Raw genomic sequence first — 27,684 nt, 5'->3', positions numbered from 1 at the left:
ATGATGTGATTGGGCATAGTCAACATGGGTTCATGAATGGGAAATCACGTTTGACGAATCTGTTGAAGCTTTTTGAACATTTTACCAGCAAAATTGAGAAAGGCGAGTCGGTGGACCTGGTATACTTGGATTTTCCAAAGGCTATTGAAAACGTCACCCACAGCAGATTGATAGCAAAGTTAAAGCACGTGGGATAGGAGGCAATATACTGACATGGATTAAGAATTGTTTAGCAGGCTGAAAACAGAGAATAGGAACAAACGTGTCATTGGCATTGGCAGGCTCCCATTGGCAGGCTGCAAATAGTGACGTGCCACAGGGATCAGTACTCAGTCCCCAGCTGTTCACAATAAATGTCAATAATTAGGATGTAGGGACCAAAATGTAATATTTTCAAGTTGGCGGAATACACAAAACTAGGTGTGAATGTGTGTTCTGAGGAACATGCAAATTGGCTTCAAGGGGATTTAATCAGACCTACTGAGTGGGCAAGAAAGTGGAAGATATAATATAATGTGACAAATTGTGAGGTTATCCATTGTGGCCGGAGCAGCAGGTATGCAGAGTATATCTTAAATGGCAAGAGATTAGGAAGTGTAGATGTACAAAGGGAACTCCATATCTTTGTCAATAAGTCACTGAAAGCTAACATGCAGGTGCAGCACGCAATTAAGAAGGCTAATGCTATGTTAGCCTTTATCACAAGAGGATTTGAGTGCAGGAATAGTGAAGCCTTGCTTCAATTGTATAGAACCTTGGTTAGACAGCACCAAGATTATTGTGTGCAGTTTTGGTTCCCTTACCCTGAGAAGGATCTTATTGCCAAAGAGGGAGTGCAACGAAGGTTCACGAGACTTGCTCCCAGGATGGCGGGAATGTCCTATGAAGAGTAATTGCGGAAACTGGGCGACTATTCTCTCGAGTTTCGAAGAATGAGAGGTGATCTCATTCAAACCTAAAAAATACATAAAGGGACAGACAGGGTAGTTGCAAGCAAGATGTTTCCCTTGGGTGGGGAGTCTAGAACCAGTGGACACAATTTCAAAATAAGAAGGAAATCATTTAGGACAGAGACGAGGAGAAATTCCTTTACTCAGAAGGTTGTGAATCTTTGGAATTCCCTGCCTCAGAGGGCTGTGGAAGCTTAGTCATTGAGCAGGTTTAAAGCAGAGATTGTGGGATTTCTAAATACGAAGGACATAAGGAGATATCGGGATAGTGTGGGGAAAAGGCATTGAAGTGAATGATCGTACTGAAGGGTGGAGAAGGCTCGAAGGGCTTACTGGCCTACTGCTTCTCTTCTGTTCCTAGTACCTGTAGTGGCCACCGCTCCCGGTGGTGCTGCCATTACTGCTGAGCTGCCGGCCCTGTGATTGTGTAACCCACGGCCCTATAAAGCCTTTAATGGGATGGGGATCCCGTCTCGTTAAACTTTCACCCGAAAAGACAGGATGGTCGGTCCTGGGCGCGGCGGCAGGGGAGGGGGTGGCGTGAGGGGTGACATTTCAGGCCGACTCAGGAAATCCTGCCTCCTGCACAGGACCCAGCCCATCGCATCTGTCAGCAATGATTCCATCCATTGAGTTTAAGTACAGCTCGCATTTACTGGGCTTTGGAGCAGACAGGACAAACTGACAAAGAGAATCGTGTAAATGGATTTCTGGAACACATCTGCGAGCTCAGAAGATATGAAGTCTCATGTGTTTTGGGACTTTCAGGGCAACATGAGCCAGGGAATGAGGAATCAGAGCCTCAAGAAGGGGAAGAGAGGTCTCTGAGGGAAAGCAATAACTGTCCAATAATAGTGAATACATTCCAATAAAATAAATCTCACAATATTTAAGGCAGAAAGTGGGAAATATTTGATAAAGTAACGAAGAGTGGGAAAAGTCTATGGTTCAGATTCCTTGTGCCCGCACATACTAAAAAGATAGGGAAGAAGCACAAGAGGCATTATTATCGGTTCATTAATAATCATCAGGTAAGGAAACAGTCTCAGACGACTGAAGGACAGTTTATGTGGTTGTTGTATTTAACACGTAAGGCAGAACATGTCCAAATAACTATATATCAGTTAGCGTCAGCGGCAAAGAAGCTACTGGAATCCCCTTTCTGAGATGTGACGGATCAATACCTGGAAACACAGAATATAATGAAGAATATTCATCACATATTCCAAAATGAAGGTCATACTTGACCAACCATATTGGATTTTTAAATAATGTCGGAAAGATTAGATACATGTAATAGAGTTGATGTAATGGCCATTAATTTTCCAAAGGTCTTCAATAAGTGACCATGTATCAGAGTGATGACTAATCTCAGAGCAAGTGAAATTAGGGGACAAGTAGCAGAATGGACAACAATCTGACTACAAAAACAGAAAAACAGGGAATAAGGGTTAAAGATATTTTGTTAGATTGGCAGAAGTTGGGAAGTGGTTATCCGCAAAGGTCAGCGCTGCGAATACTGTCCTTCACCACTTAAATAAACCATATGGATGTGGGAAGTAGAAGCACAATTTCACAATTTGGAGCCAAGTCCAAATTCAGAGGACAGTTGATACCGAGCAAGAATACAACGAAATATCTGAAAACGTTATTAATAATGCTTGATAAGGGCATTTAAATGCGATATTATTTTGAGGAGTGCTAAGTGTGAGCAGTTGAATTTTGTTCTGAAAAATAAGCATCTCAAATAATGCTTGGATGACAAGAGGCTTTGAAGACAAGACGACAAGGGGAAAAGGGGTTCAGGGGACAGATTCTCAAATCATTTAAAGTAGCAACACATGTTAACAGGCCCTGAAAATACAAAACAATCACAGGAGTTCAATTCCAGAGGATTGGATTTGAAAAACAAAAACAAAGAGCAGATCTTATACTAAAATAGAACCATGGTTTTACAAAACTTGGCGTACTGTGTGTAGTTCTAGTCTCCATGTTACAAAAAGGATACTGATGCACTCGAGATGGTGCAATTATTTTTAATCAGATGATACCAGAGCTGAGAGAAGTGTACTGTTTATTTCACCATTCATATTTACTAAGTTATTATTTCCCTCACTTGGTCTGATCTCTGTATTATGAAAATCGGATATGTATGTTCATGAGCTGTAGGTATCTCGTCACAGGGACACAACTCACTGAGCCAAGGGCAGAGATTGGTACAGGTTACATCTGGTGAGATTCTGAAGCTGAGACATGAACTCATCCGTCAAAGATGAATCTGTTACAGCAGTGGACGATTCAACAAACACAGCCCAATATTTATCCTGTGCCATGAATAGGTAATTGGTTTCAGCACACGTGACCCACAGCTTCGCAGGACTATGTTGGGTGAATTGATTAATCAGCAATAAAATAAATAGTGTTCACATTAACTATACTCAGCTTAAGAATAAGTAATTATTACAGTATTGGAATACTGTATCAGTGCTGTCCTGCGGTTTAATTGTCGGTGAATAGTTAGCATCTGTTTCAGTAGGAACAGTTCAAAAGGAAACACAGAAATATCAATACATTTAAATTTATACATGGATTTGCAAACCTCAGTAAACATCTTCCGCTTGGCAATCCATTCGTAAGACCCAAAGGCATCTCAATAAAGACATCTTTTATGTGAAGCAAAGATTTCAAAACAGAAATCGGATTGGACAATTGCAGTCATTACAGTAAAACATGCTCACTGGGATCAGGTGTCCCACTCCCGTTCATGACCAACACTCCGCACAATTCCACATTAGTACATGACGACTGGAGTCAGATGTTTCGCTCCAGTTAGTGACCCACACTCAGTACAATTCTACAGTGACAGATGGTCCCAGTAATACCTTATTTTAAAGATTTGGCTTCAATGATATCTAAGTTAACTTTACACGATTTTCCACTAAATACAATAACTCGATAATTCAGAGATTCTATCAGTTACAATCAGAGGTTTATTATCAGTTAAGGGAATACAATAAAACCGCAGCGAAAATGCAGGATATTTGACAAAAGAAAATGATATCAGTGATCGGCTGTCTGTATATCGCTGCCCACTATATCAGCAAGTAACATTCTTTATCAGAGAAGAAATAGAGACCAGCTCACAAACAGTTTTACACAACTTCAATGGTTATAACCACTTACCAGGAACACCAATGCTGGCAAGGATCAGGTAATATATTTTCCTGATACTGCTCAGTGTTTCAAGCATTGTCTGTATGGAATGATCTGTCCCTTTGTACTGTAGGCAATCTCTCTATATTAAACTCTGAGGTGATACATTCCCAGAGCCTATAATTTATACCCTGTGGGATCTCCACGGGGAAATTGAAATTGCATTTTTAAAGAATTTGAACAAACAGATTACAACATCGAGTTCTGTCCCCATTGTAACAAAATACATATGTTTCTGAAGTTGAACTGGAAAACTGCTAAGAATGGACTATTCTAATCACATCAATTAACTCATGGAAATTAAAGCCTGATTCTCTGAGCAATAAGGTGGCTCTTTCAAACATCATCTATCTTATCTGTAGTCTCATGTTGTTTCAGGGCTGTCCTTCACTCGACTGTGACCATTCAGCAATTTAACTCCAAATGTGTGGATGTTTGCTTCAGGGCTGCTCTACTTCACTGTGGATTCTGGCTGTCCCCGTTAATTTTGGTAATTCAGTAATTAAATCCCAAATGTGGAGGATCTCTCTCAAGGCTACTCATTTTCATTTTGTGGGATATGGCTGCTTCTTTAACTGTGAACTTTCAATTAAGTGATTAAAATAGATATTTGTGACTATGCATTGCAGAATTGAACTAATGCAACATTTCATCCTTCATTACCAATACTACCCCCGATCCTTTTCCTTTTTCCTATCCTTCCTAAATGGGGAATGCCCTTGAAATTTCAGTTCCAAGCTTTGGTCAGCTGCAGCCACGTGTCCGTTAAAGATAATTCTTGTTTACTCATGTTCCATCAATTCATCAGTTATACCTTAATGCGAATGCTACATGCAGTCGATAGAGTGACTTAAATTTGGCCTTTTATAACTTGTTTCCCGGTATTTTGACCCGATTTGATGCTGGCCTTTGTTTCTGCTATCTTGCAGGTTATTGGTCTCGGTCCTGCTTGTCGAGTTTCCACCTGCCCAGAACGAGTACGGATGCCTCAAGAATCTAAAGTCCTTCCACGTGCACCATCTTTCCAGCCACGCCTTCATTTACACCACACTCCTATTTCTGTACTCACCAGCATGTGTCATCGGGAGTAATCATGAACCTACTCCTTTTGAAGTCTTGCTTTTTAATCTCTTTCCGATCTCTCTAAAATCTGTTTCCAGGTCTTAATTACGCTTTCGACCGTCTTTAGTGGAGTTGTAGTCCATGAGCTCCAGCTATTCACCCACCCTGCAGTTGCACAGTGATATCCTTGACCCTCTCACCAGGGAGGCAACATACCATCCTGGAGTCACGTCTATGGTCGCAGACATGCCTGTCTGTTCACCTAATTATTGAACGGCCCACCACCTTCACTTTTTCACTCGTCTTCCTCCTGCCCTGTGCAGCTGAGCTGTCCGTGGTTTAACGGACTTGGCTGTAGTTGCACAACCGTGAGGAACCATCATCTTCACTTGTTTGCAAAGAGGAAAATCTATTAGTGAGCGAGATCGACTCAGCGAAAACCTGGGCTACCTGCCTGGTCCTCTTCGTCTCTCTGATGGTGACCCATCCCCTCTCTGCCTGCACTCTCCTCACATACAGTGTGAACACTTCTCTGAACATGCTATCGAAATAGTGCTGAACCTCGTGGATGTGGCACAGTGACTCCTCAATCCCACAACTTCGAAACCCAGGAGATCAGCTTTCTGTAGCTGGTAACACTTGCTGAACATGTGGTCATCTATGCAACTGGAAGCGTTCAGAAACAATATCCACCATTTTTAACATGCAGCATGCTTTTCCACTGTGGGAGCCGTCAGATCCTGATGATTGGGACACCAGCAGATGGAGATGTTGAGAGGTGGGCAGTAACTGCATTGAGACAGGGACACCAGCAGATGGAGATGGTGAGAGAAGGACAGTAACTGCAGTGAGACAGGGACACCAGTAGATGGAGATGGTGAGCGGGGGGCCAGTAACTGCAGTGAGACAGGGACACTAACAGATGGAGATGGTGAGCTATTGCTGATGGAAGATTCAGTGTTCCTGAGAGTCTGAAAGTTTCAAAATGTTTGAGGAATTTACTTTCTGTAAACTTGAGATGCTGAATAAAATAATTTCAATACGATTGTTGTTAAATGGCTATTTTCCTACTATGTAAACACTTGTAACATTAAACTGGTGCCTGTTTCGTAAATTATTTTGAGTGATTAAAGATAATGCATAAACCACACAACAGCATAAAAAAAACTCAACAATCATTACAAATAAAAACTCTCTAAATAAGTTGTGTTGGATTCTTCATCACTAACATTCTGACATCTCTCTCTCTCTCTCACTCTCAATTCTTTCTTTATGCTGGTATTTTCTGTACAATAACTCAAAGAAATTGAAGTTTTGATCCGATTTTCTTCTGTAAGTTAATATTGAATCTGCTTTCAGAAACCTGCCAAAATGTAAATTCCAGATCAGAGCAACTCCCTGCCTATTTATTTCTCCCCTCTGCCAGTGTAAAGAGTCTCTCCTCATGTCTCCAAACTGAGGGAAAGATTTTGAATACAATTAATTTCTCCAGGGCAGCAGCTGCAGAGGGACAGGAACCTCCTGAATGTGGACATGTGATGAACAAAGTGAAATTGAAATTCCGAATAAAAACTGCCTGTTTATACTGCAGTCAAACTGGCCTCTCCAACAAAATCTCACTGCCAGAATTTCAAGAGAACTGCAGTGAGTCATTTTCTGAACGTTCTGTTAACTGGAGGTGAATAGTGAAAGACGTTTAATGCAATTATTGCTAAATAGTCATTATCCAAACCGGCCCCTTCAGGTTTTAATTTGCAGCAGATTTTCTGCTCTTTTGAAGAGGTTTTTGGGAGAGAGAGAGACAGACAGACAGACAGACAGGTTTCTGTCTGGAATGGTCCATTTGGGATATCGCTGGAATATCCCTCTCTCCCCCTTTTCCCGTTTACACCGAGACTCGCCTTGGACTGTCGCATACCTGGGAGGCAGTGTACAGATGGAGAAAGCTGAGAGATGGTTGGATGAGCTGTATTTTGGATGGACTGGCTGTTTTGAGTGACAGATTCTGGGATATATTAGGACCCCATCAGCCTCAATTCTTTCTTTCCATGCAGCTGGTTTGTGAATGTGAGTTCCTGTGTCTCAGTCTCTGTGTCCAGGTGAATTGCAAGCTAATTACAGTGTGTGTGTGTGTGTGTGTGTGTGTGTGTGTGTGTGTGTGCGTGTGTGTGTGTGAGAGAGAGAGAGATAGAGAGAAAAAGAGCGAGAGAGAGAGAGGGAGAGAGTCCAGTCTGAATCCCGCTTTCTCTGTCCCAGTCCTGACCCTTTTCTCCAATTCCCACGCCATTGCCTCTTTCCAGGATCTTTTCCCCATGGACGAGCTGTTCGAGGGAAAGTGCTGGAGTCCAACGATGGAGCGCAGACCGTGTGGGATAGTAAGTATCGCATCTTTATAATATCTCTCTGCCTTTCTCCCACCTTCTGACTCAGTCTCTCTCACTCAATCACTTTCTCTCTCTCACCCAGTCTCTCCCTCCCAATCTCTCTCCCTCAATCGCTTTCTCAATCTCTCTCGCAAGCTTTCTCTATCTCTGTGTGTCTAATTGTCTCGATCTCTCTCTCTGTTTCTCTCTATGTCCCTCTCTCTCTCTCTCTGTCTCTCTCTCTCTGTTTTTCTCTCTGTCTCTGTTTTTTTCTTTCTCTATCTATTTCACTCTCTCTCTCTCACTCTGTTGTTATCTCTCTCGTGTTCTCTCTCACTCTCTCTGTCACTCAAACTCTCTCTCCCTCACTTTGTGTTTCTCTCTCTATTTCAATGTCTCCCTGTTTTTTTCTATCTCTCTATTTCATTTTCTCTGTTTCTTTCTCTCCCTCTGTTCCTCAATCTCTCGCTCCCTCAATGTGGTTCTCTTTCTCTCTGTGTTTCTCTCTCTCTCTGTTCCTCAATCTCTCTCTCTCTCTCTCTCTCACTCTCTCTCTCTCCGTTTCTCTCTCAGTTTCTCAATGTCTTATTTTCTTTCTCTCTGTTTCTCTCTCTCTCTTCCTCTGTCTCTCTCTCTCTCTCCCTCACTTTGTGGTTCTCTCAGAGTGATTGTGCGTCTTTCTATCACAATGGTTTTCTCTGTGCTTCTCTCTCTCTTTCGCTTTCTCTCTCTCTATATCTCTCTCTCTCCGTCTTTTCTCTATTCCCCTGCATTTCTGTTTTTTGTCTATTTCTGACTTTGTCTTTTTTCTTTTTCTCTGACATTCTGTATTTTCTCCCTGTTTCTTTGTCTCTTTCTGTCGTTTCTCTCTCTTTTTCTCCCTCTTTCTTTGTCTCTTTCTGCCGTTTCTCTATTTCTCTCATGGACAAAGACGAGAGTGGTCCTAAAGGAAGAGTGCTAAATTGGGGGAAGGCCAACTATACCATAATTCGGCAGGAGCTGGGAAATGTAGATTGGGAGCAGCTGTTTCAAGGTACATCCACATGTGATATGTGGGAGGCTTTTAAAGAGAGGTTGATTAGCGTTCAGGAGAGACATGTTCCTGTGAAAATGAGGGATAGAAATGGCAAGATTAGGGAACCATGGATGACAGGTGAAATTGTGAGACTAGCTAAGAGGAAAAAGGAAGCATACATAAGGTCTAGGCGGCTGATGAAAGACGAAGCTTTGAAAGAATATTGGGAATGTAGGACCAATCTGAAACGAGGAATTAAGAGGGCTAAAAGGGGTCATGAAATATCTTTAGCAAACAGGGTTAAGGAAAATCCCAAAGCCTTTTATTCATATAAAAGGAGAAAGAGGGTAACTAGAGAAAGGATTGGCCCACTAAAGGACAAAGGAGGAATGTTATGCTTGGACTCAGAGAAAATGGGTGAGATTCTAAACGAGTACTTTGCATCGGTATTCACCGAGGAGAGGGACATGACGGATGTTGAGGTTAGGAACAGATGTTTGATTACTCTAGGTCAAGTCGGCATAAGGAGGGAGGAAGTGTTGGGTATTCTAAAGGGCATTAAGGTGGACAAGTCCCCAGGTCCGGATGGGATCTATCCCAGGTTACTGAGGGAAGTGAGAGAGGAAATAGCTGGGGCCTTAACAGATATCTTTGCAGCATCCTTAAACACGGGTGAGGTCCCGGAGGACTGGAGAATTGCTAATGTTGTCCCCTTGTTTATGAAGGGTAGCAGGGATAATCCAGGTAATTATAGACCGGTGAGCCTGACGTCAGTGGTAGGGAAGCTGCTGGAGAAGATACTGAGGGATAGGATCTATTCCCATTTGGAAGAAAATGGGCTCATCAGTGATAGGCAACATGGTTTTGTGCAGGGAAGGTCATGTCTTACCAACTTAATAGAATTCTTTGAGGAAGTGACAAAGTTGATTGATGAGGGAAGGGCTGTCGATGTCATATACATGGACTTCAGTAAGGCGTTTGATAAGGTTCCCCATGGCAGGCTGATGGAGAAAGTGAAGGCGCTTGGGGTCCAAGGTGTACTAGCTAGATGGATAAAGAACTGGCTGGGCAACAGGAGACAGAGAGTAGCAGTAGAAGGGAGTTTCTCAAAATGGAGACGTGTGACCAGTGGTGTTCCACAGGGATCCGTGCTGGGACCACTGTTGTTTGTGATATACATTAATGATTTGGAGGAAAGTATAGGTGGACTGATTAGCAAGTTTGCAGACGACACTAAGATTGGTGGAGTAGCAGATAGTGAAGGGGACTGTCAGAGAATACAGCAGAATATCGATAGATTAGAGAGTTGGGCAGAGAAATGGCAGATGGAGTTCAATCAGGGCAAATGCGAGGTGATGCATTTTGGAAGATCCAATTCAAGAGTGAACTATACAGTAAATGGAAAAGTCCTGGGGAAAATTGATGTCCAGAGAGATTTGGGTGTTCAGGTCCACTGTTCCCTGAAGGTGGCAACGCAGGTAAATAGAGTGGTCAAGAAGGCATACGGCATGCTTTCCTTCATCGGACGGGGCATTGAGTACAAGAGTTGGCACGTCATGTTACAGTTGTATAGGACTTTGGTTCGGTCACATTTGGAATACTGCGTACAGTTCTGGTCGCCACATTATCAAAAGGATGTGGATGCTTTGGAGAGGGTGCAGAGGAGGTTCACCAGGATGTTGCCTGGTATGGAGGGCGCTAGCTATGAAGAGAAGTTGAGTAGATTAGGATTATTTTCATTAGAAAGACGGAGGTTGAGGGGTGACCTGATTGAGGTGTACAAAATCATGAGAGGTACAGACAGGGTGGATAGCAAGAGGCTTTTTCCCAGAGTGGGGGTTTCAATTACTAGAGGACACGAGTTCAAAGTGAAAGGGGAAATGTTTAGGGGGGATATGCGTGGAAAGTTCTTTACGCAGAGGGTGGTGGGCACCTGGAACGCATTGTCAGCGGAGGTGGGAGATGCGGGCACGATGGAGTCTTTTAAGATGTATCTAGACAGATACATGAATGGGCAGGAAGAAAAGAGATACAGAACCTTAGAAAATAGGCGACATGTTTAGAGAGAGGATCTGGATCGGCGCAGGCTTGGTGGGCCGAAGGGCCTGTTCCTGTGCTGTAATTATCTTTGTTCTTTGTTCTCTGACTTTCTGTCTTTTCTCTATTTCTGACATTCTGTGTTTTCTCTATTTCTGGCCTTATCTTTTCTCAGTTTGTCTGACTTTCACCCTCTTTTCTGTTTTTCTGTCTCTTTCTGTCTTTTCTCTCTTTCTCTTTCTTTGTTTCTTTCAGTCCTTTCGGTTTCTTCAACTCTATTTCTGACTTTCATTTTCTCTTTCTTTTCCTAACGCTACCCCTTCCCCGCAATTTATCAGCCCCGCAATAGATGACCCTCCGCAATTTATATCTCCCCGACAATTTATATCTCCCCGCTATTTTTATATCCCCCGCAATTTACATCCCCCGCAATGTTTATATCTCCCAACAATTTATACCCCCCGCAATTTATACCCCCCACAATTTATATCCCCCTGTAATTTATTCATGCCCGTGAATAGCACACCCCCACCCACCATGTAAATACACCTGGTCTACAGACCCCTATCTGATATCCCCATGTTAACCGACCCCCAGCTAATACCCTTCCTTTGAACAGGCTGCCATCTAAATACACCTCCTGTGAACTGACCCCCATCCAATACGCTTGATGTGAACAGGTTTCCATCTAAATACCCCCAGGAACAGGCGCGCCTCTAAACACCCCTCCTGTGAACAGACTCCCACCTAAATACCCCCAGGAACATGCTTCTATCTAAATACCCCCTGTTTCTTTCAATTATTTATTTTAAAATAGGTTTTTCCTCAATACCCAGCAACCACCTAGACGGTATTTCCATTTACTGTTTTTGAAAATTATGTATGTTCATTTCCCTTTAAACTCATGTCAATTTCCTTTTGAGTGCTTGGAATAACAACTCATATTAATTTATTTATTATTGATTTAAATGTCATAAACAATTATTTCCATGTTTCGTGGTTTCCGATGAATTTATCAGAGAATGTAATTTCGATTGAGAGATACAGCACTGAAACAGGCCCTTCGGCCCACCAAGTCTGTGCTGACCATTAACCACCCATTTACACTAATTCTACAGTAATCCCATATTCCTACCACATCCTCACCTGTCCTTATATTCCCCTACCACCTACCTGCACTCGTGGCAATTTATAATGGCCGATTCACCTATCAATCTGCAGGTCTTTTGGCTGTGGGAGGAAACCGGAGCACCCGGAGGAAACCCACACAGACCTTGCAAACTCCACACAGGCAGTAGCCAGAATTCAAGCCGGGTCGCTGGAGCTGTGAGGCTGCGGTGCTAACACTGCGCCACTGTGTCTAGAGTTGCTGCAGAAGCTGACTGCAAATAATTACAAAGACTTTCTCTCGAAAGATAATAAATAGAAACAAATATACGAAGGAATTAATGCCAATTCCTGACTTTATAAAACAGAAGGCCAAACATTCAGATCAAAATATTACCATGCTGTCATAAATATTGAAAAAGTCTTCAAGTGCTGGAGTTGATTGATCTCTGTGACCATATGGTCCACTTATTTAGAGAAACAAAGAACACAAGGTCCATTCCGCTTGGTGCGAAATTAGTTCATTCAATCCAGGGTATATGTGATAATTTAGAAAGAGGAATTATCACAAAATCCAATATATTTATATGTATAATTTTTTATATATATATATATATATATATACAAAATACCATACAGCAAATTGTTAAGTTGCGAGCGGAAAGGGTTAACTCTACCAGTTTTAAAGTGGTGAAGCAAAAATTCTCCGGATGAAATTAGATTAGAATTAGATTAGAATATTACAGCGCAGTACAGGCCCTTCGGCCCTCGATGTTGCGCCGATCATCTGACCTACACTATTCCATTTACATCCATATGTCTATCCAATGACCACTTAAATCCCCTTAAAGTTGGCGAGTCTACTACTGTTGCAGGCAGGACGTTCCACGCCCCTACTACTCTCTGCGTAAAGAAACTACCTCTGACATCTGTTCTATATCTTTCACCCCTCAACTTAAAGCTATGTCCCCTCGTGTTTGCCATCCTCATCCGAGGAAAAAGACTCTCACTATCCACCCTATCTAACCCTCTGATTATCTTGTATGTCTCTATTAAGTCACCTCTCCTCCTCCTTCTCTCTAACGAAAACAACCCCAAGTCCCTCAGCCTTTCCTCGTAAGACCTTCCTTCCATACCAGGCAACATCCTAGTAAATCTCCTCTGCACCCTTTCCAAAGCTTCCACATCCTTCCTGTAATGCGGTGACCAGAACTGCACGCAATACTCCAGGTGCGGCCTCACCAGACTTTTGTACAGCTGCATCATGACCTCGTGGCTCCGAAACTCGATCCCCCTACTAATAAAAGCTAACACACCATATGCCTTCTTAACAGCCCTATTAACCTGGGTAGCAACTTTCAGGGATTTATGTACCTGGACACCAAGATCTCTCTGCTCATCTACACTACCAAGAATCTTCCCATTAGCCCAGTACTCTGCATTGCTGTTACTCCTTCCAAAGTGAATCACCTCACACTTCTCCGCATTAAACTCCATTTGCCATCTCTCAGCCCAGCTCTGCAGCCTATCTATGTCCCTCTGTACCCTACAACACCCTTCGACACTATCCACAACTCCACCGACCTTCGTGTCATCCGCAAATTTACTAACCCACCCTTCTACACCCTCATCCAGGTCGTTTATAAAAATTACAAACAGCAGTGGCCCCAAAACAGAAGCTTGCGGTACACCACTAGTAACTAAACTCCAGGATGAACATTTGCCATCAACCACCACCCTCTGTCTTCTTTCAGCTAGCCAATTTCTGATCCAAAGCTCTAAATCACCTTCAACCCCATACTTCCGTATTTTCTGCAATAGCCTACCGTGGGGAACCTTATCAAACGCCTTACTGAAATCCATATACACCACATCCACGGCTTTACCCTCATCCACCTGTTTGGTCACCTTCTCGAGAAACTCAATAAGGTTTGTGAGGCACGACCTACCTTTCACAAAACCCTGCTGACTATCGCAAATGAACTTATTCTTTTCAAGATGCTTATAAATCCTATCTCTTATAACCTTTTCCAACATTTTACCCACAACCGAAGTAAGGCTCACAGGTCTATAATTACCAGGGCTGTCTCTACTCCCCTTCTTGAACAAGGGGACAACATTTGCTATCCTCCAGTCTTGCGGCACTATTCCTGTCAACAATGACGACATAAAGATCAACAACAACAGCTCTGCAATCTCCTCCCTGGCTTCCCAGAGAATCCTAGGATAAATCCCATCTGGCCCAGGGGACTTATCTATTTTCACTCTTTCCAAAATTGCTAACACCTCCTCCTTGTGAATCTCAATCCCATCTAGCCTAGTAGGCTGTATCTCCGTAATCTCCTCGGCAACATTTTCTTTTTCTACTGTAAATACTGATGAAAAATATTCATTTAACGCTTCCCCTATCTCCTCTGATTCCGCACACAACTTCCCACTACTATCCTTGATTGGCCCTGTTCTAACTCTTATCATTCGTTTATTCCTGATATACCTATAGAAAGCCTTAGGGTTTTCTTTGATCCTATCCGCCAATGACTTCTCGTGTCCTCTCCTTGCTCTTCTTAGCCCTCCCTTTAGAAATGACATCCCACCTCTCTTGTTAAAAGCAAAGGACAAGGAATCACATATTCAACTATTTCAAACTACTTTTGAACGAGGTAGAATCCTTAAGGGACAACATGCTTTTTCCTTGAAAAAGCCACTCTGAGTCATCCTTGTCCTGAGCACCACGGAGGCATCACGCAATCCTGGAGCCTCGTTTGCGGCCACAGAAACGTCTGTTTGCTCGCCTCACAATTGAATCTCCTTTAACGATGGATCTCCCAGTCTTTTCCTGCCCTGCTGGACAGCAGAGCCATCCGTTGTGCCACAAACCTGGCTGTTGCTGCTTTCCCCTGAGAGGCCATCCCCCAACAATATGCAAAGTGGTTTATCAGTTTGGGAGGGGGATGGCCACAAGAGACCCCTGCACTACCTGCAGGCGCCGACTACTACTGCTGGACATCCATCCCTTTTCTGCCCGTGGAGCCATTACCAGCGGCGTGACCACCTCACTAAACATGCTATCCATGGTGTCCTCAGCACCGTGGTCATCACTGGATACAGGGGTGCGGTGCTTGAGGATTGGACAATTGCTAACTTTGTGCCTCTGATTAAAATGGGAGCGAAGGATAGACTGAATAATTACAAGCCATCCAGTAGAAACTCAGCAGTGGTAAAATTATTGGAATCTGTTCAGAGAGACAGGATAAACTGTCAGTTAGAAAGGCACAGGTTAATCAAGGATATTCAGGATGGATTTGTTCAGGGAAGATCTTGCTTGACCAACTTGACCACATTTTTTGAGCAATAACAAGGAAGATAGATGAGGGCAGAGCAGCTGATGTGGTCAACATAGATTTCAGCAAGGTTTTTTGCATGGCAGACTGGATAAAGAAAAATCCCCATGGGATTCAGGGAAATGCTGCAAGGTGGATACAAAATTGCCTTGGTGGCAGGAAACAAAGGGTAATTTTTGACGGGTGTTTTAATGAATGGAGGCTGTTTACAGTGGTGTTCCGCAGGACTCAGTACTGGGTCCCCTGTTTTTTGTGGTATATAATAACGATTTGGACTTAATGTAGGGGGCATGGTCAAGAAATTTGCAGAGCAGACGAAGATTGACTGTTTGGTAGATAGCAAGGAGCATATCTGGAGGCTGCAGGTAGATACTGATGGTCTGGTCAGATTGGGGGGGACAAATGGAATTCCAGCCAGAGAAGTGCGAGGTGATGCATTTTGGGACGTCATACAAGGGAAAGGAGTACATGATAAATGAGAAAATACTGAGAAGTGTACAGGAAGTGAGGGATCTTGGAGTCAATGTCCACAGATCCCTGAAGGTAGCAGGCAGGTCGATAGATGGTTCAGAAGGCGACATAATCCTTTCCTTTATTAGCTATGAAAGAGAATAGAAGAGGAGGGAAGTTATGCTGGAACTGCATAACTCATTGGTTAAGCCATAACTTGAGTACTGTGTGCAGTTCCAGTCACCTCATGACTGAAAGAATCTAATTGCACTAGAGAGGGTACAGAGGAGATTTACGAGTATGTTGCCAGGACTGGAAAAATGCAGGTAGGAGGAAAGATTGGATATGCTGTGGTTATTCTCCTTGGAACAGAGAACGCTGAGTGGAGATCTGACTGAAATGTACAAAACCTTGAGGAGCCTGGATCGAGTGGAGATGAAGGATGTATTTGCCTTAGCAGAGAGATCAGTGACGAGGGGGCATAGCTTTAAACTTATTGCTAGAAAAATGGAAGGGAGATGAGGAAAATCTTTTTTCATCCAGAGGTGGGTAGGGATCTGGACCTCACTGCCTGAAAGGGTAGTTGAGGCAGACTCTCAACTCATTGAAAAGGAGCCTGGATATGCACATCAGATACCACAATCTGAAGGGCTAAGAACTAAATGTTGGAAGGTGGGATTGGAATAGGTGGATCCTTTTCTGGCTGGCACAGACACTATGGGTCAAAGTGGCCTCTTACTGCGCCTTAAACATTTTATATTTCTATGATTCGATGGTTCTTGGAAGCTTAAAATGCTAAATTATTCCTCTTTTCTGCTGATATTCATCCCATGTTGCTGAGCAATCTTTTACCTCGTAATTCAAATAACATCTTATTCACATGTCTTGCGGATCTGTGTCTGGTTGCTCCCCTTATGTATTCCCTTTCTTGAATGAAAAAAGTTGGTTAGCCTAATCAGAGCAAGATTCCAGTCAACTTCACAACCAGTTATAAAAGCAAAATACTGCGGATGCTGGAAATCTGAATTAAAAACAAGAAATGCTGGAACCTCTCAGCAGGTCTGGCAGCATCTGTGGAAAGAAAAGCAGAGTTAACGTTTCGGGTCAGTGACCCTTCATCGGAACTGACTGGTAGTTGAGGCAGAGACTCTCAACTCATTGAAAAGGAGTCTGGATATGCACATCAGATACCACAATCTGCACGGCTAAGAGCTAAATGTTGGAAGGTGGGATTGGAACGACATCATTTCCGATGAAGGGTCACTGAACCGAAACGTTAACTCTGCTTCTCATTCCACAGACGCTGTCAGACCTGCTGAGTGGTACCAGCATTTCCTGTTTTCACAACCAGTTATTTCGTTTTAGCCCTTTTCAACGTCTGGCCACAAGTTGCACCTTGTGTATTTTGGGGTTTTTAGTCTTAGAAAACGTTTATTTAAACATTTTCTGTTCTGAAGTTTACAATTTATTACAATGGGGTCCTCAGTTGTGCCTGATCTAATAAGTTACAAATAAAGGTTACTTATGGATCCAGTATAATTCATTGAACAAGATGCTATAAACACTTAACAAAAAAGCTCTGAAGACAACGTGGAAGTTTCTTATCCTTTGAGGCCAGGATTCCTTGAATGTTCTCTGCACAGGCCGTCCCTTTGTTCTCCTGTCTCTGAATGGGCATTACGTTGAACTGTGTTTCAAAATAATTACACCACAGACACCATTGTAAACTGTACCAGCAAAGACTTTGGGTTTCCATCTTTTGGGCTTCCGATTCCTTCCTCTGAAATCCTTTGAATTCCCTCTTGCACGAGATTAACATAAGGTTCATCTGCTGTCTCGGCACCACTGTAATTACAGTGATGTACACTGACAGCATGTCCATCGCTTATTTCCTCGGCTTCCAGAGTTAACATTTCATTGTGTGAACAAATAATACATCCTTGTAGATACAAAGCAGTTGTACATCAATGTTTCAGCTTCTTATCAACCATGTCAACTATCGTAAACAATTCACCTCAACATTCCCAAGATGTCAAAGCAATTAAGAATAAATGTTTCGAGTGGAATATCAGGAAGATAATGCATTTTTTTCAAAATAAATGTTTGCTTCTACAGCTTTAGTTAATTGATCAAGTCAGTTTAACATACTTATTAAACGGCACGGTTCTTGTTTAATGATAGGTGTCATATCCAGTTCAAGCTTCTTTCACATCAGTTCCTTTAGGGAGCGTAATCACTCTCGCCTGACCCCTTTACGAAGGTCCTCTCTTTCCATTTTCTCACTGCTCTTCCGCTTTTTTGATTCCTGATAACGTACCTCCGGTCCTCCCAGTGTCTCCTTTCGCCGCCCACTACACCCCCCCGAACCCCCCCAACCACCCCTACCCCCATCCACCCCGACCCGCTGCTCTATGCTCTGTCTGACTCCTGCTGCATATTTATTGTTGATCCTCTGAAAGTAACATCTTGCGCTTCTCCCAATACTGCTTGGCAGGACCGACTACTCCTGCTCATTTACTTCAGGTCCTCTGAATATCACTGCTTGTTCTTTATCCACTGGTCTTTGGTGTATCAGATAGGCGCTGCTAATTTCCTTCCGCACCTCCTATTCTCGATGCCGCCTTCAGCTCTAGTGTTTGTATTCACTCCTGCAGGCCATTTTCTTCTGGACCTTCAGTGGTCACCTCTTGTCCATTAACCATTTGTCTTTAAGCTAGTCTCAGTTGCTTTGTTTATTAATTAATTTAATAACTGATGTAACTACATATTTCACTGCATTTTTTAACTGCTCTCTGAACTCGGACTGAGTGACCACATAAATAAATGTGTTTGTACAGCAACTTAAATTCCGCAGCATATTTGCGACATCTTCAAATGTATCAAAAGATTCACCATCTCAGAGATCACCAGCAGCAAAGATATATAAAATATACACCAGCCACAGAAATATGAAACTGCCAGATATGCTGAAGAGTAAAATCATAGACTTCCTTCTTCTGTCCATTTCAGAGTCACTGTGATTATCTTTCTTGCTCTGACTCCTCAGTCTCTGACGAACTCGATTGGTCACTAAAATGTGTCTGAACGTCAGAGCGTTCAGCAACAGAATTAAAATGAATTGTAATAATGGTGTTAAAACTTTTTCAATCATTCTAAATCCAATCCATCGAGGGTCAGTAAAATAGCTTGACTTATTAGAACAGCACCATCCTACATTGTCGGCTACCCATTTAGGTTTATATCTAAAGTAGGTGGGAATATTTTTCAGACAGAACAGAATGCCAGTTGTTGATAGAACCACAGTCGCAGTTTTCCTGGTGCAATATTTTGATTTCAGCTTCGGGCAACAAATGGCGACAAATCGATCAAATGTGAAAGCGATGGTGAACCAGATGGAACAGTCGATGGCTGCTCGGCTCAGGACATAGAGAGAGCGACACACAAAGGTGAGATCCAGGAAATTTAGTGGGAAGTAATAATCATTGATTCTCCAGAGTATGATCTCAGTGATAATGATCAGTAGATCCGTCGTTGACATGGCCACCAGGTGGTGGGTGGTGCAGGTGGAGAGTCCGCAATTTCCCTTGGACAGGATCACAATTGAGACTAAATTAACTGTAAAGGAGAAAAGGGAGAAGTGGCTGTAAATTACGGAAACAAATATTCTCCGTTTCTCAACCCAGGCAGGAAGGATTTTAGCACCAAAACCGTGTGGGTTCGGATCGGGTCAGATCGGTTCCATGACCCCAACCTGCCTCCAACCCCAGCACGTCCAGATTTAACAAACCCTGGACGGAAAGGTCCAGCACCCCGCTCACCGGACGCTGATCAACCAGTTAAATGTCGCAATGAGGAGCCAAAAAACGAGTAGACTGGAGAACTGTACCGAGTCTCCAACCACTCCCAATGCAGGAAACCCACCCGACGTCGAATTACTCCCTCGGGTCGGAGAAATTCCACCCTGACTCGAACCAGTCCCTCGGATAGGAGGCACCCATACGTCTTGGACAACTCTCTGTGATGTATAAATGAGCTAAAGTGAAAAGGGAGTTTCATGAGTCAATGCAAATGTGATGAAAGTACGGACTTTCATTTCGACAGGAATTTCATTAAAAGATAAATGTTATAATGACCTATTATAACGGTGGTGATTGAACACAGAAATAATGTGTGCTCTTCTGGACTACACATGATAAAAATATACAGAGAAACCTGCAGGTTCACATATTCTTCACAAAAATAATACCTTAACTGAAAGATTATAGTTATTGGGATATGTCGTGGCTCCATCTGTCGTTCAGAGAAGGTTGTGTGTTGAACTAATAGAGGACTTTAAAATTATATAGGGGTTAGAGAGGGAAAACGCAGACCTGATATTTCCACCTTTGCTGGTGACCAGTTCTCCATTTCCTGAAAATAAGACGATCATCAATAAATGCGCGATGGAATTCAAGAGAGACCTATTTACTCAGAGTGCGGAGAACGTGCAATTGAGACCTCTTGGAGTAGTTGCAATGGGAAAAAAATAAGAAGAAGCGAAGTTAGTACATGATGGAGACAGGATTGGAAGGATATGCTAATAGGATAAATGAGCTGAAATGAAGAGAGGCGAGTGCAGAGCAGGAAGACAGTCATAATCTAGTTATGCCGAATGCCCAGTTTCTGTGCTTTAAAATCAGTAACTTGTCTATTAATATGTCATAGTCATCAGTGTTTTTTTCGTAATATTGAAGAGGATTATTTATTATTGCAGTGCACTTATGACCAAAGGCTTCTCAGGACCGTGATCTGGAAGGAAATTAATCAGCACCTAATAGTGCTGTCAACAATTCTACTTCGACTAAGAGTAAGATGGCGACCCGCAGATTCCTAACGTCAGAGAAGCCTATAAGGGAGATTCGTCTATACTTTGGATGCTCTCTATAACCGTGCAATTCCGTTCAACAATTACAGATACTCCAGAAAATACATGGTCCCTAGAGTTACGTGGTCCACACCAGTTAGTCAGACACAATAAATGCAATTCTAGAGTGACAGAGACTCCCAGGTAAACATGAATGCGTCATTAGCAGATAACTCTAGTAATCGTTCCCCTCTGAAATTTTCCTGCTTTGAGCTGTGATTCTACAGAACACAACATTCCACATAATTCAATAACTTTACAATGCAGAGTGCCTTGAGCTGGAAACAGTTGAGACAACAGATTAAAATTGCACCAGTAATTCTGGAAATCAATGCAATTATATTATTGAATGTGTGTCTGTGTAACTGTAATCATTCGATCTCATGTACTATGATTATTCCCATGGTAATGGAAGAAACCAGTTCATACACAGATTTGCAAAACTTCATTGGTTAAAGAAACTTACCAGGAACGCCAATTATAGCAAGGATCACATAGAATATGTTCCTGACCCATTGAATTGGTTGGTGCATTTTCTGCTTGGAGTGATCAGTCTTTTCATGCTGCAGGTAATATCTCTGAAATGAATTCTGACGTGACACATTCCCAGTGCATTACCTTTATACACGCCCGGAGCTCCATGGGAATACTGAGGTTGCAAAATTATTCAAATAGTTTTTCTTAATCTTTGAACAAACAGATTATGACAGCTGCGTTAATTCCCTGTTGATGGAATATATTTTGCACTAAGATTGACTTGGACCAAGCCCCACCCGTACTGGACAAATCTGATCACAATAAGCAACTAATCGTAACTAGAAGCTGTGTTAAACAGAAATCAATTAAGTCTTGCAAAAATCATGAGTCCCATCTTTCGATCTCAAGTAGTTTTCGTGATGGCCTTAACTCAGCATGATTATTCAGAAATTAAATTCCTAACGTCAGAGAAGCCCCTAACGGATGTTCGTCTATAATTTGGATGCTCTCTTTAACTGTGCAATTCCTTTCAACAATTCATATATTCAAACAAAAAGGAGTATTGAATGGTTGCAACACAACAGTTGGCCATTTGGTCTGTCTTGTCTGTGTCGGCTCTCTGCACGGTCAGCTCAGCAAATCTGATTCCCACATCTCCTCATCACTGACCTGCATTGTTTTTCTCTTCAGTTGTTTATTCAGTTCGCTTCTGATGGAATCTGTCTTCGCCACACTCTCAGGCAGCTCATTTCATATCCTAAACACGTGCATACGTTTTCCCTCATGTCGCCATTGATTCTATTGCCAGTCCCGTTAACCTGTGTCCTTTGGTTTTCGCCAGGTTTGCCAATGAGAGTTGTTTCTCTCTATCTACTCTGTTTAAACAGCCCATGATTTGGAACAACTGTATCAAACTCTCTCTCAATTTCCTCTTTAAGGAGAACAACCCCGATTCTTTAATCTGTCGGCATAAACATCTGTCACCCCTGGAATTTTCTTTTGAACATTTTCCACACCCGCTCTAAAGCCTATACATTGTTCCTCAAAGTGTGGTGCCTAGAACTGGACACAATGGCAGGATTTTCAATATTGTTCTCTCCTTCACACTATCCGAGCTACTCCGTTTCCCTTTTCAACTTCTTTATCCGATACATCGATGATTGTGGCTGTGTCAAACCCTTGTTCACATCGAGCTCGAAAATTTAATCAAATTTGCATTTAAATATCTGTACCTCCCTGGCCTGAAAATGACTCCTCACTTCTCCTCTACGAATTCCCTCCCTCAATATAAGTGGACAGACTTTGCATCAATATTTACAATGCCAACAACTTCCACAGTTATCTTGACTCATCGCATCTATGCTGTTTCTTCATCCAGTCATTCCCACTCCCCCCATTCAATCCCCATAGCCCTGCAAGTTTATTTCTTTCACGTTGCTGTAAAATTTCAATTTGAAGTCATTGATTGTCTCTGTTTTCATCACCCTTGTGGGCAGCAGGATCCCGATCATTACCACCCGCTGTGCAGAAAAAACTTCCTTATCATATTTAGCCTGTATCTCTTGCTCAAAGTCTTCAATCTGTGTCCTCTCGTCCTTGTACCACGAGTTGCTGGGAAAGGTTTCTCGTTCTCTAACTTATCTAAACCTGTCATTACCGTGTACGCTTCCATTAAATGTCCCCTCAACTTCCTTTGTTCGAAGGAGAGCAGCCCAGCTTTTCCAACCTAACCTTATAACTAAAATCCTCCCTCCTCAGTTAAATCTCCTCTGCATCATCTCAAACACCGTCACATTCTTCCTAAAGTGCAGTGATCATAATTGGACACAACACTTCAGTTGGAACCTGAAAAAGAGCTTTATACATTTTCAGCATAACTTCCCTACTTTTGTACTCAATGCCTTTGTTTATGAAGCCCAACATCCCACATGCTTTACTAATCACTCTCTCAATATGTTCTGCACCTTCAAAGATCGATGCAGATGCACCCCCAGGTCTTTATTTTCCCCCACACTCATTAGAACTGTGTCATTAAGCATATATTGACTCTCCCTATTCCATCTGCCAAAATGCATCAACCAACACTTGTCTGTATTGTATTCCATCTGTCACCAGTCTGCCCATTCTGCTAGCCTATCTATGTCCTGCTGTAGGTGGTTCATATCACCCTCTCTATTTACCACCTCTCCAAGTTTGGCGTCATCTGGAGATTTTGAGATTCTACTCTGTATTCTAAGATCCAAAGAATTTATATAGATCAAAACAGGAAAGCATTGCTGCCCCTCTGACCCTTGGGGAACACCACTGCTCACCCCACTCCAGTCTGAAAAACAATCATTTAGTATGATTCGGTGTTTTCTGCCCTGAAGCCAATTTTTGATTCAATTGCACACTGGCCCTCCTATTCTGTGAACCTCTATTTTGTTCACCAACCTTTATGTGGTGCGTTATTAAAAGTTTTCTTCAAATCCAAACAAAACAACATCCAACACATTCCCTTCATCAACCTTCTCTGTTATTTAATCCAAAAAGTAATTAGGTTAGTCAAGTAAAATCTGCATTTTACAGATATGTTTCGGCTATCCTTAGTACCTCGAACCACTCCAAGTGTGTGTAGATATTTCCTCTGATTATTGTTTCTAAAACCTTACCCATCACTGATGTTAAACTAACTGGCCTGTAGTTGCGAGGACTGTCTTTACACACTGTTTTGAAAGCATTTGGCACTTTTCAATCCTCTGGCAACCCGCTCCCCGCCACCCCCACCCCAGATGCAGGGAAGGATTGAAGATTATAGTAAGCCCTTCCATTACCACAATGCCTGCTTCCAATGGCAGCCTGGGAATCTAGTCATTTAGATCAGGTGTCTTATCGACCCTAAGCTTAGCCAACCTTTGTGGCACCTCTCCCTCTCAATGTTTATCCTATCCATTGCTTCTAATCTCCCTGTTTCTGCAGACATTTTGTCAGTTTCCACTTCCTGAGTGAACACTGATATTGTGTATTGACTAGGAAATCTAAGTATATATTAAGTATATGTATGCTTCATAGTAGACCACAGAAAACTTAGTTCTTGCACTATAAATACACATATGACTGCTTTCAGAATCTTCACAAAGAATCAGAGCTGTTAGATCATGCATCCGTAATCGACTGGTGTAACTGCAATATCCTTCTGTTAAAGACTGGTTTAATGTAATGTTTATCCCGGCTTCTTCAGTAATGCTTTGGTCCAATCTTACCTTCCAGTCACATCAGTCCTCTGTTGTACCTTCCACTGATGTCGGTACTGTGCAGCTGTGATGTGAAATTCACATTGAACAGACTCCTCTGACTCACTATCCTTCCCACGCGGTATGATAATCTCTGAGTTGCTGCGTGCTGAAGACTGAGGGGGAGATGGTACATATTGGTGTTGCTGGTCGGGCTTGCCATTCTATGAAGGGCCTAACCAGTGAAAACAGAAAAAAGGATGAACGAATGGAAGACATTGGGCAGGTGCTAGAGCTTGTCCCTTCTGGGAGTGGTGAGGCATCCAAAACTTGGGTAGCTTCCTGAAAGAGATTCGCTAGCAGAATAAATAGAAGAGAAGAGAGCCAATCACAATTCAGATCAGTTTGGACGGTCATGTACTTCATTGTCGATGTGTTATCTTTGGAGAGGTATTCAGTTGATGAGTCACAGGTTATCTAAATGTGTAAGTTCGAGGTGCAGCGTGGGTCAGTTTGTATCAACTAATTGAGTTTGTACGCAAGGAGGTCAATTTATGAAAACTATAAGTTTATGGTTAGCGGGCCACTAGTTGGTTTATGCTTCATTCTCTGGCTGTTGTTTGCATTTCTTGTCTTGATCTTGAAGAAATGCAGAAATACTGGACGGGTGCACTGTTCCAAGTTGAGAACGCACATATTGCATCAGTTGGAGCCATTGGCACAGTTTATGCAGGAGGATCTGAAAGTTCATGTCGGCATTATGGTGTAAGTATAACCAATGTCTGCCCAGTATTCAAAAGAGAATGAGGATATCACTGTGTAAATGTAGCCTGCACCGTGCAGAATTCCACAACAGAGGTAAAAACCAGGACTTATCAATGCAGGGAGATATTAATGTATCAAATCACGTATTTCAGTCTTCAGCATTCATCATCTCTATAACTGTAATTATTGATTTTTTTATGCACAGGTCGAGGGACATATGACTGCTTTAGTGCAGCCGATTAACTGTGCAATATTGACCAGCAGAGGGAGGCATTATTTTAATCATGGTTCAGTACAGAATCCACAAGCAGATGTGGACATTATTGAATCAATGTAAACATTGCGCTGTGCAATTTTCACCAGTGTGGCAGTTAGTCAACTTATATCCGGGAAAGTTAGAATTCTGTCTGCATTACATCTGGTTAAGCTTATTTTCATGTATATCTTTATACATATATGAAAGATGAAAATCTTTCGCTGAACATGTTTATTTAGTGACTGTAATGAATGACAATTTTCATGGGGCCCAATCGAATTTCTTTGCGATGAATCAGAGTTTCATTGTTATGTTATTCTCCCCAAACGTCATCAGCTTGGGGACAGAGAAGTATCAGCCGCTCTATTGGGAGGGAAAGAATGGATCAACGTCTGAGAAGATTAGTTTGGAAGAGTATGATCTGCAAGCTTCAATATGTATCGTCAAACGACCATATACCATCTTTTGAAATTAGGATATATATTGCAGTTCTGGGTTGTACTATATCAGACTCGCTGAGGCTGGTGTTCCTGGTGAGTTTCGATGTACAAATATTGATGCCTCTAAATTTTCATCGAAATATAGACGGTTCTGGATTGTGTATCGATATTTCCGGGTATTCCATGGAATTGACAGTATTTGATCAGGATCTCTGCGAGTCTGGATGTATCTTCGAGGGAGGGGTGGGGGGAATGTGAATATCAAATAATTTACAGATCAAGCATCTGACTGCATCTGTCGAACCCATTTCCCACACTTATGCCGTCACCCCTAGTTTTCCAACTAACAGAAAAGTAATCACATTAAACACTTTATTTTCCACCTCCGCCCCCCTCCACCCCCAGAATAAAGGATACCAAGCCGTAAACAACAAAACTAATTATTTTTAATAAACTAAATCTTAAACAATAATGAAACAAATCTATAGATGAAAAGATTTTATAACTTCTTAGTCTTCCTAATTCTAATGCACGCACACATATATATTCAAAAACCAGTTAACCGGGGAAAAAGGCTTTTCTCTTTCCAACTGTTGCTTGAGAATAATAAAATAACTGGGTCATAAAATTCTGGTCGGATATTCCCGGGTCGGTGAGGTGTCCCAGAGTCCAATAGTGGGATGCCACTTGAAATGTATCCAGGCAGGTTTAATGGACAGTCTGTGATGGTTTGGGGTTCAAGGCAATTCGTCTGCAGCAGGCGTCACACAGATCTTTCAGCAAAGGGTGTAGCAACAGGCCTACTTGGAGTTTGAAGTAGCTGTCTAGCAATATAAGCTTTCTTGAGCTTTCTGCATTTCCTAAAATATAAGAGGCAACAGGAATCACTCTTGAGGCAGAGATTTTTCAGAGACAGGATGGAATATAATTCTGTTCCTTTAACAATGCAGGGCTTCCTTTCTGCAAAGTAGTTTTCCACCACAGAATGTAGCAACTCCTCTTTTCCTCGGCCTTTTCTCTCTACAGGGCTCTTTTCCTCTCTCCAAGCAGACCACAACCGCACCTCAAATGTAGGATTTATTTTCCAAGAGAGGCAAATACCATTTCTCAGATAATACCTCTGTTCCCTCATCTGCAAACATAGGTCTCTGCCAGCTCACAGCAATACTGCTCAGCTCACTGATCCCTCACCGTGCAAAGTGAAACTAAAAACCAAACAATAAGTAATGTGGCGTTCATAAATCTTCCTGTCATTTCCCTATTGAGATGCTTGGCATCAGGTGCCGGCAGTCTGAACTCAGATCCAACACCAAGTTTCAGCATTCAATGTTCACAGAAAATCCGTTTGCTCAAACATTTAAAAGCACACAGAATTGTTAGCTTTCAATACAAAATAATAAAGGTCTTGTGACAATACTATATTTGCTGCTTGACCACGAGCTTCCTATTACTTGCCATTTTACTTCACAGCCCTGCTCTCACGCCCAAATATCTGTCCTTGGCCTCCTGCACTGTTCCAGTGAAGCTCAACACAAACTCAAAGAAAGCACCTCGTCTTCTGATTAGGCACTCTGCGGCCTTCTGGGCTCAACATCGAGTTCAACAATCTCAGCTCATGACTGCCATTAGTTTTTTTTTATTTATTTGATTTCATTTTATTTTTAACCATAGGTCTGTTTTGCATGCTTTTGCTTTTGGACAGAGCTAATCATTACACTGCAATTAACACCCTTTCTGGAGTAATACTATGTCTTTCGACGACAACTCCTGTCACTCCATTTTCCTTTTATTCCATGTTATCTCTGTTATTTCATACATCTGGAATTAAAAGTGAGTGTAATGGTGACCTTGAACCGATTTTCGATTGTTGAAAAAAAAAACACATCTGGTTCACTCAAGTCCTTTACAAAAGTCCGTTGCTTCACAGTCGCTGGGTGAAAATTCTAGCACTCCTTTCCTTACAGCACTGTGGGTGTACCTACACCCCCAGAACTGCAGCAGTTAAAGAAGGCAACTCACACCATGTCAAAAGCAATCAAGGATGGTTAATAAATGCTGGTCTCGCCAGGGACGCCCACTCACCTTGAATGAAT

This window comes from Heterodontus francisci, chromosome 21, assembly GCF_036365525.1.
Source record: "Heterodontus francisci isolate sHetFra1 chromosome 21, sHetFra1.hap1, whole genome shotgun sequence".
Taxonomy (NCBI): Eukaryota; Metazoa; Chordata; class Chondrichthyes; order Heterodontiformes; family Heterodontidae; genus Heterodontus; species Heterodontus francisci.
The sequence above is the reverse complement of the archived record's forward strand: the minus strand, read 5'-3'. Positions refer to the sequence as shown.